Here is a 15,188-nt window from a genome sequence, read left to right on the forward strand (position 1 = left end):
GGATGGAAAGTATTTAATAAGGTACATGAAGGATAGGGGAAGGTGTATGAACTTCTGGATACAAACTTTGCCGATGATTTGACCGTCCAAGAGAAATTGTCTCCAAAACCCTAGGAGAGGGAAATGGACCTTACCTAGGTGCAACTGAAGCATGAACAAGATGTAAAATGACCCAATGGAACATGACATGATGAGGACAACCCTATGAGTGATGATAGACTCAGCTGAATGATGACATGGACCGACATTTGGACAATTTTAGAAGGAGTGAAAGCAAACCCTAGACCTAATGCCTAATGACCAAATTTTGCTTGAAGACTCTTTGAAATGACAAAATTTGACCTTGACACTCTGAGACCACTTTGTAAGAGCATATTTGATCACTGAAGGAAGGCTGGAAAGACTGACACTAACAGTCCAAAAGTGACGCGCGTTGGAGAAAAAGTTGTGTTAAAGTATTTTTTTATTTCCAGCAATTTCATTATATCAGCATGCTTTTCCGATAAATATTCATTGGATTTGATTTGACGTGCAGCATACGAACCATAAACGTGGACGTGAAGCGTGAATGGTGTGCTTCTTGTGAATGTTAAAATTAAAAGGTTTCTTTATACCTATTTCTTTCAACGTGGATGTGAAATTTGAAAGAAGAGGCCTAAGAATCAACCTTAACCTTAAAACTTAATGTTTTATGAATTTTAAAATTCCTCATCTTTTAATTATGTGAAGAGTTTAAGAATGAGTGGAGAATATGTTTTTGGCATGAGAGAGAATTAGTGGAGTAATTTTTACATCGGAATATTTTTATGGGAGGAATATTTTTAAATGAAATTTTTTATGTTGATTTAATTTTAAAGTGGAAAAATATTTTTTTAGGGTAAAGATATTTTATATATTGTTTCATAAGTGGTGTAAAATGGTTATATTATTTTTTCTCTCATTAAAATATTCATTGAGAAAATGTATTAAGAGAGGGAGTTTTGTTTAATATTTGTTAGAATTGAGTTTTTAGTTCTTTTTTGTACTCAAACATTAAGAAAAAAGATATTTTGTGGTGGTGGTTGAGTCCTATTTTTTAGGGATATTGGTTCTTGTCCTGGGTCGAAGTGGGACACATTGTATTTTTTAGTGCAATTTATTTCTACGTCTTTCTTACTCTCCTCACGGTGACAAGCACTATTGTGTTTCTTAAACTTTTGGCACAAACTATTTTTAATGGAGAAAATGCATGCAACCTATATTCATCACTAAAGACTTATGGGAACTTATAATTCATAGATATACTATGCGTTCTCGTGATGAATTCAAAGCATTGAGTGATGGTGATAAGAAATCTCTTAAGGAACTTATTAATAAAGACAATGAATAAATTTCACTTATAGGTAGTCGTTGACGATGTTGGACCCACCAACATTCAGGGGATCACCCCGGTATGAAGCCCCAACTAGACCTCACACCGTTTGGTGTGGGAGTCTGATCCGGTATGATGGCCCAGTTGCCATTATCTTAATCATTTTCCTCAACTCTTGCTTGGCAGCACAGAAGAGCGGTATGTTTTGTCTTCGAGAAGTGATGTTCGTGCGTCTAGTGATTGCTAGTGTTACTTGTATCAATGGTTCTTTCACTGTAGATGGAAAGGGTGGGAGTGAGTCCCAAGTCAGTTGGGAGGAAGCCCCAACTTTGCTAGGAACACACAACACAACAGAACGTGCACAACTTCTAGAGGAACAGTCCACACGGATGCGGTAGTCACAACACACAAGGGAAGATAACATGTACAACACTCATCGGATGAGTCCGCACGAGTGCAACAATTGTTATAGCAAGTTTTATGTGAAAGGCTTGTCTGATGTCCAGGGAGGTAGCCACCATGGGTAGGACAGTGTTAACAGCGTATACAACACATTTTCATTAATATATTATGTATTACAACAAGTGAATGAGTTCAAGTGTTAAACACAAGTTAAAGCAACATGCATCACAAGTGTTCAAGATTAGTCTTACAACAATTACAATAGATGTGTGAAAATGTGTTGGCCTGTTAGCAGGCTTCTAAATTAAGCGAAAGTTTCAAGACACATCGTTACACCATACATCACTAACCCCATGGGCGGGGCATTGGAGCCACTAATTACTCCTCAAAGAAAAGATTACAAACTCTCTTGGCTATGTGGGAGGAGCTGAGGTGAAAATTTCTTTGCATGTACAAATGAGAGGGTATTTATAGCCAAGGGTGAAACTGACCCTTGTGGTTGTTCGACTACCCTCATGATTGTTTGATTTCCATGACTCTTCGACTTTACATGACTCTTTGTACAACAAGTGGGCCTCTTGGACTTCCACGTTACATTACATTGATAGATAGTATGGCCCACAATAGGGATTTGGACGACATGACGCAACATGACCGTGTTGGTACATTTGTGATGTTGCTGGTGTGCATGTCGAGTTGTAGTGCTCTTGGGTGATGGATGTCCTCATGGTGTGTCACAGCTTCACCTCTGCATGGAAAAGTGCGTGGATTCTTTGATGGTCCTTGGTTTTCTTGATGTTTTTTGCCACGTTTCTCCTAACTTGTATGTTGGAAGTCTTGACAGTTTCGTCTGTTCGCAAAAGTTGCATGTTCATTTGTTCGTCCATCCGTCCGCAAACACATCTTTACATGATCATCTGTTAGCAAGCACATATCTTTGCATGCATTATTTGTCCGTCCATTGGTGAAACTGTCCTTCTGGGGCTCCCTTCATTCATCCCTTTCATTGTCATGCCATGTTTTTTTGTGTACCTATTCCTACAATCACTCATGACGAGACGACATAAAATCCAAAAACCTCCTAGTCTACCATGATACATGATCATTTCGCATGCAGGTGACCAGGAGAGGCAACAAGGTTGCGAGGCGGAATGGAGACTTCGGGCACTGCAGATGAAAACTACGCAAGAGTCACTAGGTGATGAAGATGGACAATTCGGATCGACAGTGACTATCTGCGAGGTCTGGCTCAGCTGGAGGACAAAACTGCGTAGTTTTTTAGGGGAATAGTTCGGGCCGCAAGAAGGCTGGGTAGGGAAAATCTACGCAGTTTCTGGAACGAGGAGGCAATGGGAGCTTGGCATCAAAACTGTGCAATTCCTGGGGGAACTGACAACTGGTTGTCAATACACTGGCAGCAAAAATTGCGCAATTCCTAGAGGGAACTAGCAGTTTGTTGTTGGGTCACTGGCAGCAAAAACTGTGCGATTCCTAACGGGAACTGGCAGTCAGTTGTTGGATCTTGGCAGAAAAAACTGCACAATCCCTAGAGGGAACTAGCAGTCTACTGCTGAGAGATGTTGGAAAGAGAAACTACGCTGATGCTGGGAGGTTGGCCATTTAATCACCTCTGCACAGTTTCTGATCCAAGCAGGCTGTTAGGCAGCAGAGATCTTGCTCATGAAAACTGCGCAATTTTCTAAGTGTGCAGCCGATCAACTGTCGGGAGGCCTGACTAGAAAAATTGCACAATTTTCTGAGGGAGACAGGGACAAGCACTGGGTGTCTATCTGGCCTATTTTCACAATTTTCTCAGTCAGCGGAGTGGGAAAAGTTTGCAACCTCTACGCAATTTTTGAGGGGAGTGAGTCCCGGGGTGGTTGTTGGGTCAAACTCTCTGGTTGAACAGCATGAAGGCGGATTAATTTTCTTGCGTGCATCGCAGCTTGAAATTACTTGCTTGGTGCTTTTGTGTTGTTCTAGGTGACAGTTGATCGAGTCGATGGCGGGGTGATGGTCCAATTGTCAAAGGGGAGTCTGGTCATCAGAACTTCAGCAAAAATGACTAAGTGTGTGAAAGAGTGAAAGATGCATATGTGATTCTACAAACACACACTCACATGGCTCAACGACGACTCGACTCAAACCATCCACACACACACGTTCAACATGACTGACCGATGACGCAAGCTACAAGCATGACACTTGTCATTGATCGTTGATCGACCATGATAACACTTTGCGCAACAGTGAATGTGACTTCGTGTGTGAGTGCGACAGATGTTTTCATAGTGAACACAACATGTACACATGAAGCGAAGACTTTGGGCATGACAAGAACATGATCGCAAGCATGACTTTGACATTAAAATGCAAAAACTTGGGTGAAATGAACAAGTAGGGCAGATGCCAAGACTCACACAAGCTCACAAAGTGAACCCAATTGTGTGCAGTCTTCAAGTGAAACTATCAAGGGAGGCTCTAAAATTGGGTGCAGACCAAAATTTTGGAGGGTGGTTGTAGCCACTACAACACTTGGAAACACACTGGTAGAACTCCAGCTTCTTTGTTTTGGTTCATTGCTAGCACAAAGCATTCGTCTTTCAGGGAATATTGAATCGTTGTGCAGGTTACTTCGGCTTCCCCACTTACCCCATGGACATACATGGTTCACCTTTTTCCAACTCAGTCAAACACAATCAAAAGTTCAGCTTGATCATAGTGTTTCGAATTCGAGAAGGGTAGTTTAGTTCGCGAGTTTAATATTTTCAGAGTATAAGTTTTCATCTCTGGTGTTGCTCCACTGCCAGCAGGCTTGGAAAATACCCTCGCGGAGTCATGCAGGAACACACGCATTGCTCCACTTCCAGCGAGCCTATTTAGTACCCCGGTGGAGTTGCATGCTTCACCTCTCTGTGTAGGAAGCCTTTCTCTTCTTTTGCCTTTTTATTTTTCAAGAGGACTGTGCATAGGCACTTATTTATTTTTGGGGTGGAAGAGGGATCTCGACTTATTGAGAGCAGAAGAGATTGTTCCTTCAAAGAAGCATGTAAGACCTTTGACATATGTTTGCATGCTTGGATTTTCCCCTTCTTCGTTTCTACTAGTTGGATGAGCTTGAACACACAGAGCAGAAGGTTGAGTACAGGCATGGGGCTTCCCAGTATGGAAATAGGCTCACGGTTGGACCAAAACTTCCCTTGTAGATTGTTCGTATTTTTCGTCAAGACTTCACCGGCCAAAGTTTATAACCAAGAACAGAGAAGACAGACACAATATTGGTCAAGTGTTGCAGTGTCACAAGTCTCTTCAAATTTGAGCCACATACTCTATTCAAAAGCCAGAACATACTAATTGGCAGCACTTATTTCCGGAAACAAAAATAGTAATATATCAAGCAAACAAAACAAACGTAAACAAAAATACTAAGCATAACAAACAAAGTAAAAACAAAGATAGTAAGCAAAGCAAACAAGATGAAAAAAACAAGCAGAAATCAGAGTATGTACATGGCACAGGACGCGTCCCAGCCTATTGAAAATAATGCTTGATATCTTTTCCATTGACAGGAAGGTTATCAATCCTCCCTTCAAGTGATTGCAAACGATACATGTGTGGGCCAAGATTCTCGTGGACTGTGTACGAACCAATCCAAAGGGACTAGAACTTTGTATGTTTTCCTTTGTCTTCATGGGAGTTATCCCATTTCAGAACTAAGTCACCAACATCGAAGTTATCTTTCCCTACAGACTTCTTATCGAATTATCTCTTGATATGGTTTTGGTGGAGTGTGAAATTTTTTTTGCTTTCATCCTTTCTTTTGCATCCATCCTACACTAAGGGATTCTCGGGAAAGCTGATGTTGGGTCCCTATAATACTAGTGATTACCCCATTACTATTGTAGTTATACCCCTTATTAATATTTTTGTGCCCCTATTGCCCCCATATTGTTATTATTGTGCCCCATAGAATCCCTCTATTTTTATTTTTGTGGCTTTATATTATTATTGTTAGGTCGGCTGGATTATATTCTGACTCCTTAGACTCCTATATATAGAAATGAGGTTTTGTCATTTGAATCATCGAAGAATTGTTCATTCATGTAATGTAAAGGAGGTTGCCCCCTCGAAGAGGCTGAATTCTAAGGCGTTGATCTATCTTTTCTATCTTTTCTTGAGCTGGTTTCATAACATTTGGTATCAGAGCTTTGGATTCTAGGGTTTCGCTGCTCCAAACAGGTCATCGTGGAATTTTCGCTATAAATCCTTTTTTGTGATGTTTCAGAAGTCGCAAAAAAAACCCATTTGAGAAGAAATCGCGTTGAACCTTGGGTCCGAATTTTAGAGCTTTTTGCAAGATATTTACGGAGATATGATCTGAGGAAGTTGGTCTTTTTGCAGACTCCTGAATTACATTCAAAACAGGTGACCTGGGGAAAATCATCATAACTTTCTCTCTGAGGATCGGATTGAAATTTCGTAAGAAGGTACAAAAAGAGGATAGACTGTAGTTTCTTGTATGAATTTTTCAAATCCAAAGGTTGAAACAGTGACTCGTGGCACACCGTACAAGTTCGCTCTACTGAACTAGTCTATAAGCAAGTCACTGTGGGAGATTTCACATAACTCTTCCTTGGAGAATCCAATTTGGGTCAGACTTGTGTCACTAGAAAAAGGACACAGAGGGTTACTACAGCTCACAAATTTAGAACTAGATGATTGGAAAGTACAGAGATACATCAGAGGCAATATCGAGCTCCTACAAAGTGAAAGAAGGTGTGTAGATTTTATTAAATTTTTTCTTAAGCTTGGTTTGAAAATTTATTTTGAAGGAATTCAAAGGGCATAGTAGAGCATTATTATCGGTGACTGATGCCCCGAGAAAATAAAATGAAAACACCTAGTAAGGAACCTGAAACATGATCTATCAAAATTACAAGACCAAGTGCAACAACTGTCCCTTGCACAAAAAGGAACAGAATCTAAGATGGATGGTTTAAAGAAAGATGTAGAAGCTAAGATGGATGGTTTAAAGAAAGGTGTAGAAGCTAAGATGGACTGTTTAAAGAAAGGCGTAGAAGCTAAGATGATTGACGTGGAAGCTAAGATGGATGGTTTGAAGATAGATTTGAAGACAAACATGGACGAATTGAAGATAAATATGAATAAGTTGCTACAAGAAATGGTCCATAAGGGTGAAAGGGTACTAAAGGAAACTCATGATGAGAACAAAAGAAATGATAATCATGATTCCATAGACGCTAATGTTGGACCGAAGACTCACCATATTCCGAAAATCGATATGAGGAATTTTGATGGCAAGGATCCTGCCACATGGATATTACAGATGGAGCAATTCTTTGATATCAATAATGTGCAAAACACACAAAAGGTACGTATGGAAACTTTATATTTGGAACCAAATCAGTTTGTATGGTATCAATGGCTTTGCTCTCATAAACCATTTATCAGTTGGGCAACTTTTACGGAATAAATGATAGCACATTATGAGGATACAAAAAGCAACACTTTTTTTAGCCAATTGATAAGTCTCGAACAAAAGGGTTCAATAATGGAGCACATTGAGGAGTTCCAAAAATTGAACATAAGGGTAAAAGATATTCTAGAGGAGCATAGGATTGATGTGTTCATAGGGTCTTTAAAGGATAATATCCAACATGATGTTCGCCTTTGGGAACCTGATTCATTAGAGAAGGCATTCAAGTTAGCAAGAAAAATGGAAAGCAAAATTATGGCAACCAGGAAGCATACCACTCACAACTATAAAGACGGAAGTGTTGTTGCCCCTAATCTTGCACAACCTATAAGGTTGACACCACAAAAATTGGAAGAAAAAAGAGCAAAAGGGCTTTGTTACAGTTGTGATAGCAAATACACTGAAGGTCATAAGTGTGCTGAGAAGAAATTATTCTACATAGATTGTGAAGAGAAAGAAGAAAAGGAGCAAGAAAGGTCAAAAGAAGAGGATATACTCCAGGAACAAAGCCTATATGAAGAAAAAATAAATCCGACCATGTCTTGTAATGCATTGGCCGGAATTACCACTCCTCAAACCATCAAGATATAAGGACAAATCAAGAAGAAAAAGGTAATAGTGTTGATTGATTCAGGAAGCACCCACAATTTTATTCATTGTAAGGTAGCAAAAGAATTGAATTGCTTCCTATATCCAGCACCAAAGTGTCAAGTGATGATTGCAAATGGAGGAACAATAAATTGCTCTGGAAAGTACCATAATATCAAGCTATCCATGGGAGAATATGTATTGACTAGCCCAATGCTTTCCATTCAATGGGAGGTGTTGATGTTGTACTAGGAGTCCAATGGCTACAATCCCTGGGTACAATAGCTTTTAATTTTCAAGAACTTTTCATCAAATTTTCTACGGAAGGAAAGGAAGTTGAATTAAGGGGTATTTCAGGGAAACCAGGAAATATAATCAGCTCTAATAGTATGACAAAGCTTCTAAAAAAGGAGCAAAGAGGTGTAATTGCACAATTATGCTCGCTAGATGTTTCCACATCGGAATCATCTATTTCTCCAGATCTCCAAAAAGTCCTGGACAATCATTCCAAGGTATTTGAGACTCCCAAAGGTCTCCCACCTATGCGTGATCATGATCATGCTATTCATCTGATTCCAGGAAGTGTTCCTCCAAACATCAGGCTGTACAGATATCCCTATGTCAAAAAGAGTGAAATTGAACGTATGGTTGCAGAAATGCTAGAGGTTGGTATAATTCAACCGAGTCAAAGTTCTTTCTCTGCTCCAGTAGTATTGGTGCACAAGAAGGATGGATCATGGCGCATGTGTCCGGATTATAGGGAGCTCAACAAGCTGACTATTAAAGATAAGTTCCCCATTCCTGTCATTGATTAATTATTGGATGAAGTGCATGGATCAATTTACTTCACCAAGTTGGATCTTCGTTCAAGATATCATCAAATCAGAATGAAGACTGAAGACATTCCGAAAACAGCATTTAGAACTCATGAGGGTCATTATGAATTTTTGGTCATGCCTTTTGGCCTTACCAATGCACCTTCAACATTTTAAGGTTTGATGAATTCAATTTTCAAACCACTCCTTAGAAAATTTTTGTTAGTATTTTTTGATGATATACTAATCTACAGCAAGTCTTGGAAGGATCATGTTGAACATGTTGATAAGGTGCTACAACTATTGAAGAAGAAACAATTATATGCAAAAAGATCCAAATGATTCTTTGGAGTCCAGGAGGTGGAATATTTGGGTCATATTGTATCTCATGAAGGAGTTAAGGTAGACCCTAGCAAAATTAAAGCCATTAAGGAATGGAAAATCCCCACATCCATAAAGAATCTGCGAGGATTTCTTGGGTTGACAGGGTATTAACGCAAGTTTGTTAAGAATTATGGGAGAATAGCAGCACCTCTAACAACATTATTGAAGAAATATGCATTTTCATGGACTCCGGAAGCAACAAAGACCTTTGAACATCTTAAAGAGGCAATGTGCCAAGCACCGGTCTTAGCTACACCGGACTTCACAAAAACCTTTATTGTGGAATGTGATGCTTCAGGAAATGGAATTGGTGTTGTTCTAATGCAAGATGAAAGACCCATTGCTTTTGAAATTCGTCCAATCAAGGGAAAGTTTTTAAGAAAAGTTATTTATGAGAAGAAAATGTTGGCAATACTCCATGCACTTAAGAAATGGCGACTCTACCTAATGGGTAGACACTTCAAGGTAAAAACGGATCATGATAGCCTTAAATACTTTTTACAACAAAGATTATCCTCTGAAGAGCAACAAAAGTGGGTCACAAAGATGTTGGGTTATGACTTTGAAATCATCTACAAAAAAGGGAAGCAAAATGTGGTGGAAGATGCGCTCTCAAGAAAGGATGAGGATGTGGAAGCATTGTTGTGCGCCATTTCTATTATCCAACCAGATTGGATAAACAAAGCAAGGGAGGAATGGAAGAATGACGAAGAAGTGTGAGCACTTATTCGAAAGTTACAACAAGGTTCCAGTACGTCTGGTACATTTAGCTGGCAAAATGATTCGTTATGGTACAAAGATCGCTTATACCTCTGTAAGAATTCCCAGCTAAAACAAAATATTCTTATGGAATTGCACACTTCTCCCTTAGGAGGGCACTCGGGATTTTTAAAAACTTACCACAGGGTTAAGAAGGAATTTTTTTGGGATGGCCTTAAATCATATATTCAAAATTTTGTGGCTGAATGTTTGGTTTGCCAACAAAATAAAGTTGAAACAATTAAGACACCGAGTATATTACAACCTTTATCCATTCCAAGCCAACTTTGGGAGGAGGTTTCAATGGATTTTATCACAGGTTTACCCAAGTCTGAGGGAAAGAGTGTCATCATGGTGGTAGTTGAAAAACTTACCAAGTATGCACACTTTTTTGCATTATCACATCCATTTAAAGCCAGTACAGTTTCTACTGCATTTATGGAAACAATTCAAAAGCTACATGGCAACCCAAAGATTATTGTAATTGATAGAGATCCCATTTTCACTGGAAATTTTTGGACAGAATTATTTTCTTGTCTTGGTACTCAGTTAGCTCATAGCTCATCTTATCATCCTCAATCTGATGGGAAAACTGATATAGTAAACAAATGTTTGGAAGGATATCTGCATTGCCTTGTATCTGATAAACATACACAATGGGTCAAATGGTTGCCTCTGGCTGAATGGTGGTATAACACTTCCTTCCATACAGCAACAAAAATGACCCCATTTATGGCACTTTATGGGTATCAACCACCATCCATCACATCATATTTAAGAGAAAATTCTAAGGTTCAGGCAATGGAACATCACATCGAACATCAACAACAAGTCCTCCAACTCTTAAAGGATAACCTCGTGTTGGCACAAATAGAATGAAACAACAGGCAGATCAACATCGCAGTGAAATAAGTTTTGATGTTGGTGATTGGGCATTCCTACGGCTACAACCGTATAAGCAAATGTCCCTCAAGCAAGCTAAGAAGGATAATAAATTATCACCAAAATATTATGGTCCGTACAAGGTGTTGCAAAAGATTGGTACTATGACATACAAATTGGAGCTTCCTGCAGCTTCTCGATTGCACCCAGTTTTCCATGTTTCATGTTTAAAGAAGGTTATAGGCGACAAGCTCCCAGTTCAAACAATATTGCCAGAACTTGACGAGGAAGGAAAAATTATATTGGAACCGGAAGCAGTCACAGAAACAAGAACTCGACAGCTACGAAATCGTTTAATTTCAGAGTATCTCATCAAGTGGAAGAACTTATCCGCTGAAGATTCCACATGGGAGGATGAGAATTTTATGCAGAAGTATCCAGAACTACTCAAGCGTTGAGGACAACGCTTTTTTGAAGGACAGGGACATGTTGGGTCCCTACAATACTAGTGATTACCCCATTACTATTGTAGTTATATCCCTTATTAATATTGTTGTGCCCCTATTGCCCCCATATTGTTATTATTGTACCCCATAGAATCCCTCTATTTTTATTTTTGTGGCTTTATATTATTATTGTTAGGTCGGCTAGATTATATTGTGACTCCTTAGACTCCTATATATAGAAAGGAGGTTTTTTCATTTGAATCATCCAAGAATTGTTCATTCATGTAATGTAAAGGAGGTTGCCCCCTCGAAGAGGCTGAATTCTAAGGCATTGATCTATCTTTTCTATCTTTTCTTGAGCTGGTTTCATAACAGCTGAAGTGCAGTCAAGTAGATATTTGGTGGAAGGATGTTTTCTTTTCCATAAACCAGGAAGTACAGTGAGGTATTCAGAGAAGGCTTGGGTGTTACATGGTCAGTCCATAATGCATTCGTCAGAGTGGTATGCCAGTTGTGCTGCTCAGAGAAAACAATCTTCTTAATTATGTGGATAAGGTTTTTATTCGTGGATTATGCGAGACCATTTCCTTGTAGGTAATAGTTAGATCAATGCTTTAGCACAATACCATCCTGTAATGGAAAATCATAGAGTTTCAAAGACGAAAATTACGTTGCATTATAAAAAACAAGTGATACTGGAACGTTGAAGCATGACATGATGTTCTACTGGAGGAAGCTGATGACTTCCTGGTCATTCACTTGTTTGAGCATAACTGCTTCTATCCATTGCGTGAAGTAATAAATTGATGTTAGAATGTAGTGGTGTTTCTTTGACATATGTGGGAAGATTTACCCAATGATGTCCAACCCCCACTATTGGAAAGGTTTGGTCACTGTAACAAGGTGCAGTGGGGCTGCTGATCTTCGTGTTCTATTGGTGCATCGTTGATAGATCGGGAACTTGCATGCATAAGCATGTGCATCCTTGAATAATGTGGGCCAGTAGAAACCGACTCGATTAAATTTTTGCGTAGTGGTTTTTCCCGCAAATTGACCCTCGGTGAGTCCGTCACGCAGATCTTGAAGTACCTTCTCTGATTCATGTTCCTCCAGGCACCTGAGCAAAACTCTATTAATGTGCTTTCTATAAAGCACTCTGTGAACTGACTGATATGCTAAGGCTTTAAAGCGCAATCCCCTCTTCTGTCTGATGGAAAAGTGAGAGGATGCGATGTCATGCTCAAGGTACTAGCGCACATCTGCATACCAAGAGGTTCCATCTTCAGTGGGTGTTGCTCACCTTATATCATACATCTCAATTTCCTGCTCCTTGCTGGCGAGCTCTTCTTCACTCTCCGGTATGTGTACCGCTTCAACTGTAAGTCTGCAGAGCCCATGTCCTTTGATCGTGTGAACTGGCTTGATTTCAAGTTCATACTCTTGCAATCCTATCATCTAGTTCACACGCCGTTCACCTAGTTTTTTTTGTACAATCAATGTGTGGACTGTTGGGTGAGGGATGAAGACTATGCAGTGGTTCTTCAACAAGTAGGGCATGAAGTTTTTCACCACCTTGTACATTGCATACGCTTGCTTATCAATGGCAGGGTATTTGAGCTTTGGTCCCTAAATGCTTGCGCTCATGAAGGAGATGGGACGTTCATCATTCGTTTCGTCCTTCTAAGTGAGTACTGCAGCTAGTGAATTATCGAAGGCGAAGGTGTATAGCAGGAAATCTTTCTTGAAGTCTAGGTTGTAGAGTGCAGGCGCTTCTGCAATGCCCTACTTGATCTAGATGAATGCATACTTTTCCCTCTTGCTCCAGTTGTAGATTGCATCTTTCTTGATCATGTCTTGCATGGGCTTAACTATCGGTGCATAATTTGAGATGAAATTCCAGAGGAAGTTTATGTTGCCCAAGAAGGATTGCATGGCTTTCTTGTTGGCTGGATGAGGGATTTGTGTAATAGTTTGGACCTGGTACGAATCCACCTTGATCCTTCTTTTGGCAACAATGTGTCTGAGAAGGTTCCCCTCAAAGACAGCGAATACGCACATTTTGGGATTCAAGGAAATCCCGTATCTCCAGCATCGCTCAAAAATTTTCTTCAGATGGCGTATGTGGCCTTCTTGTCTTCTTGATAACACAATCGCATCATCAAGGTATACCACTACGCTCTATCCGGTGAGTCCTCAAAAAGCAATGTCCATGGCACACTGAAAGTTTGTGCCTGTGTTTACAAGCCCAAATGGCATTCATCTATAATCGAATGTACCCCACTTTGTACGAAAAGTAGTTTTAAGTCTGTCAATTTCTGCTACCAGAACCTGATTGTATCCTAAGAAACTGTCAAGTAGAGAAAACATATGTTCGCCAGATATTGTTTGCATAATGTGGTCCATAGACAACATGGGGTACTTGTCATTGTCTAAGGTGCAGTTTACATTCCAGAAATCAATACACAAGCAGATTTCCCCGTACTTCTTGCATACATGAAAAATATTTGAAACCCATGTGGAATGACGAACTTTGTATATGATCTGTGCATCCAATAGCTTAGTAAGCTCTTTCTATATGAGGGGTTCAAGCGACGCATGTACTTTCCTCAGCTTTTTTTTATATGGCTTGACCCCTTCTTTGATCAAGATGATGTGTTGGATGATCCGCGTGTCATAAGTTTTCAGATCATCATACGTCCACACGAACACATCTCGGTACTGTTTGAACAAGCGGACCAAGGCTTGTCGCTCTTGCTGTGTGCAACATGTACCAACATTGATGAGCTTCAGATCTTGTTTTGTTCCTAGGTTGATCAGTTCATGCATCATAGTGGAAATGTGGGTCTTGTTGTTCCTCGGCCCCTAAAAATGTTCTGCAAGTCATAAATCTTTTCCAATGTTGCCACATCTTTTGTGGTAAGGTGGCCTTTCCTGTTACCATCTTTTGCTTGCAAGGAGTGCTCATGCTCATCATCATCTATTGTTGCATCTTTGAAGATGTCACCGTTGGCCATGAAATGCAGTAACTATTCATCATCATTACACACGTGTAAATTAGTTATGTTATCTAGGATATATGGTTTGTACAAAATTCAATAGTGAATCTAACCCTAATCAGTGACATTCTCGAAGTTGCATTTGCCAGAGCATTAGTAGTTTCATTGCATGTACGTGGTACAACAATGATGTTAAATTCTTGGAATTTAGGGTTTAGCTACCATACCTCTTGTTGGTAACTTTTGAGAGGCGGTGACAAATAGTGAATGGTGTTATGTATCTTCTGTACCAGTATCTCTAAATCACCTACCACTTTGAGCGTGACCACGTTGAGGCTGATGAATTTCTACAAGCTTAACATGAGTGCTTCATACTCAGTAATTTTTTTCATTCACTCGAACTACAAGCGACTTGAAACCATATGCTTCCTGCTGTAAGGGTCAATCAAGACACATCCGGCTCCTGAGTCGTCCTATGTCTTTGATCCGCCAAAGTACATGGTCCACAAATTTTTTGTACATAAACCGCTTGATGTGCTAGTACTGCTGCTACTACTACTGCTATTATTGGTACAATGTATGGTACAAGTTTCATTACCTTATGTTGGGCAAGGAAGGAGTCCCAATTGTGTGTCTGGTGGGGTTGGGGCTGGCCATGCAGGATAACACCCCAATGGTGTTTCTACGAGGCAGTTGCCAAACATGAGTTCTGTGAGAGCCAATGCTTCATTATCGCCGTTAAGGGGAGTGACATTGTGCAACATATACCTCTCGGATAACACCCGAATTTTGTGGCATTTTTCCTTGTACGAAAACCACATGTGAGACCAGTCTGTAGCAAAATATTTGTCTAGCTTGCTGGACCAGTCTCTGTTGAGTACTAGACCGTATGATTTCTTTATGTCCACAGCAACTATGTTGATGCATTGGTGGACTCGACTGTCATGAGATCGTCGGATGATCACGCCTCGCATTTCACCAATGGCTGGTAACGTTGTTTGATTAAGTTGGATGATTCACGCAGATGTCTCACTCCATTGTGCATTGATATTTTTAGCAATGGAGAGC

General features: G+C 39.9%; 1 pseudogene; it reads right to left on the reverse strand.

The window, feature by feature from the left end:
- Nucleotides 1-12,579, reverse strand: part of LOC149251373 (pyrophosphate-energized vacuolar membrane proton pump 1 pseudogene) — a 72,703-nt pseudogene extending 60,124 nt beyond the window's left edge.
- Nucleotides 12,580-15,188: the final 2,609 nt, after the last annotated feature.

This window comes from Pinus tabuliformis, chromosome 7 (assembly GCF_031772625.1).
Source record: "Pinus tabuliformis cultivar Carrire ecotype Pingquan chromosome 7, CPIR1, whole genome shotgun sequence".
Classification (NCBI taxonomy): domain Eukaryota; kingdom Viridiplantae; phylum Streptophyta; class Pinopsida; order Pinales; family Pinaceae; genus Pinus; species Pinus tabuliformis.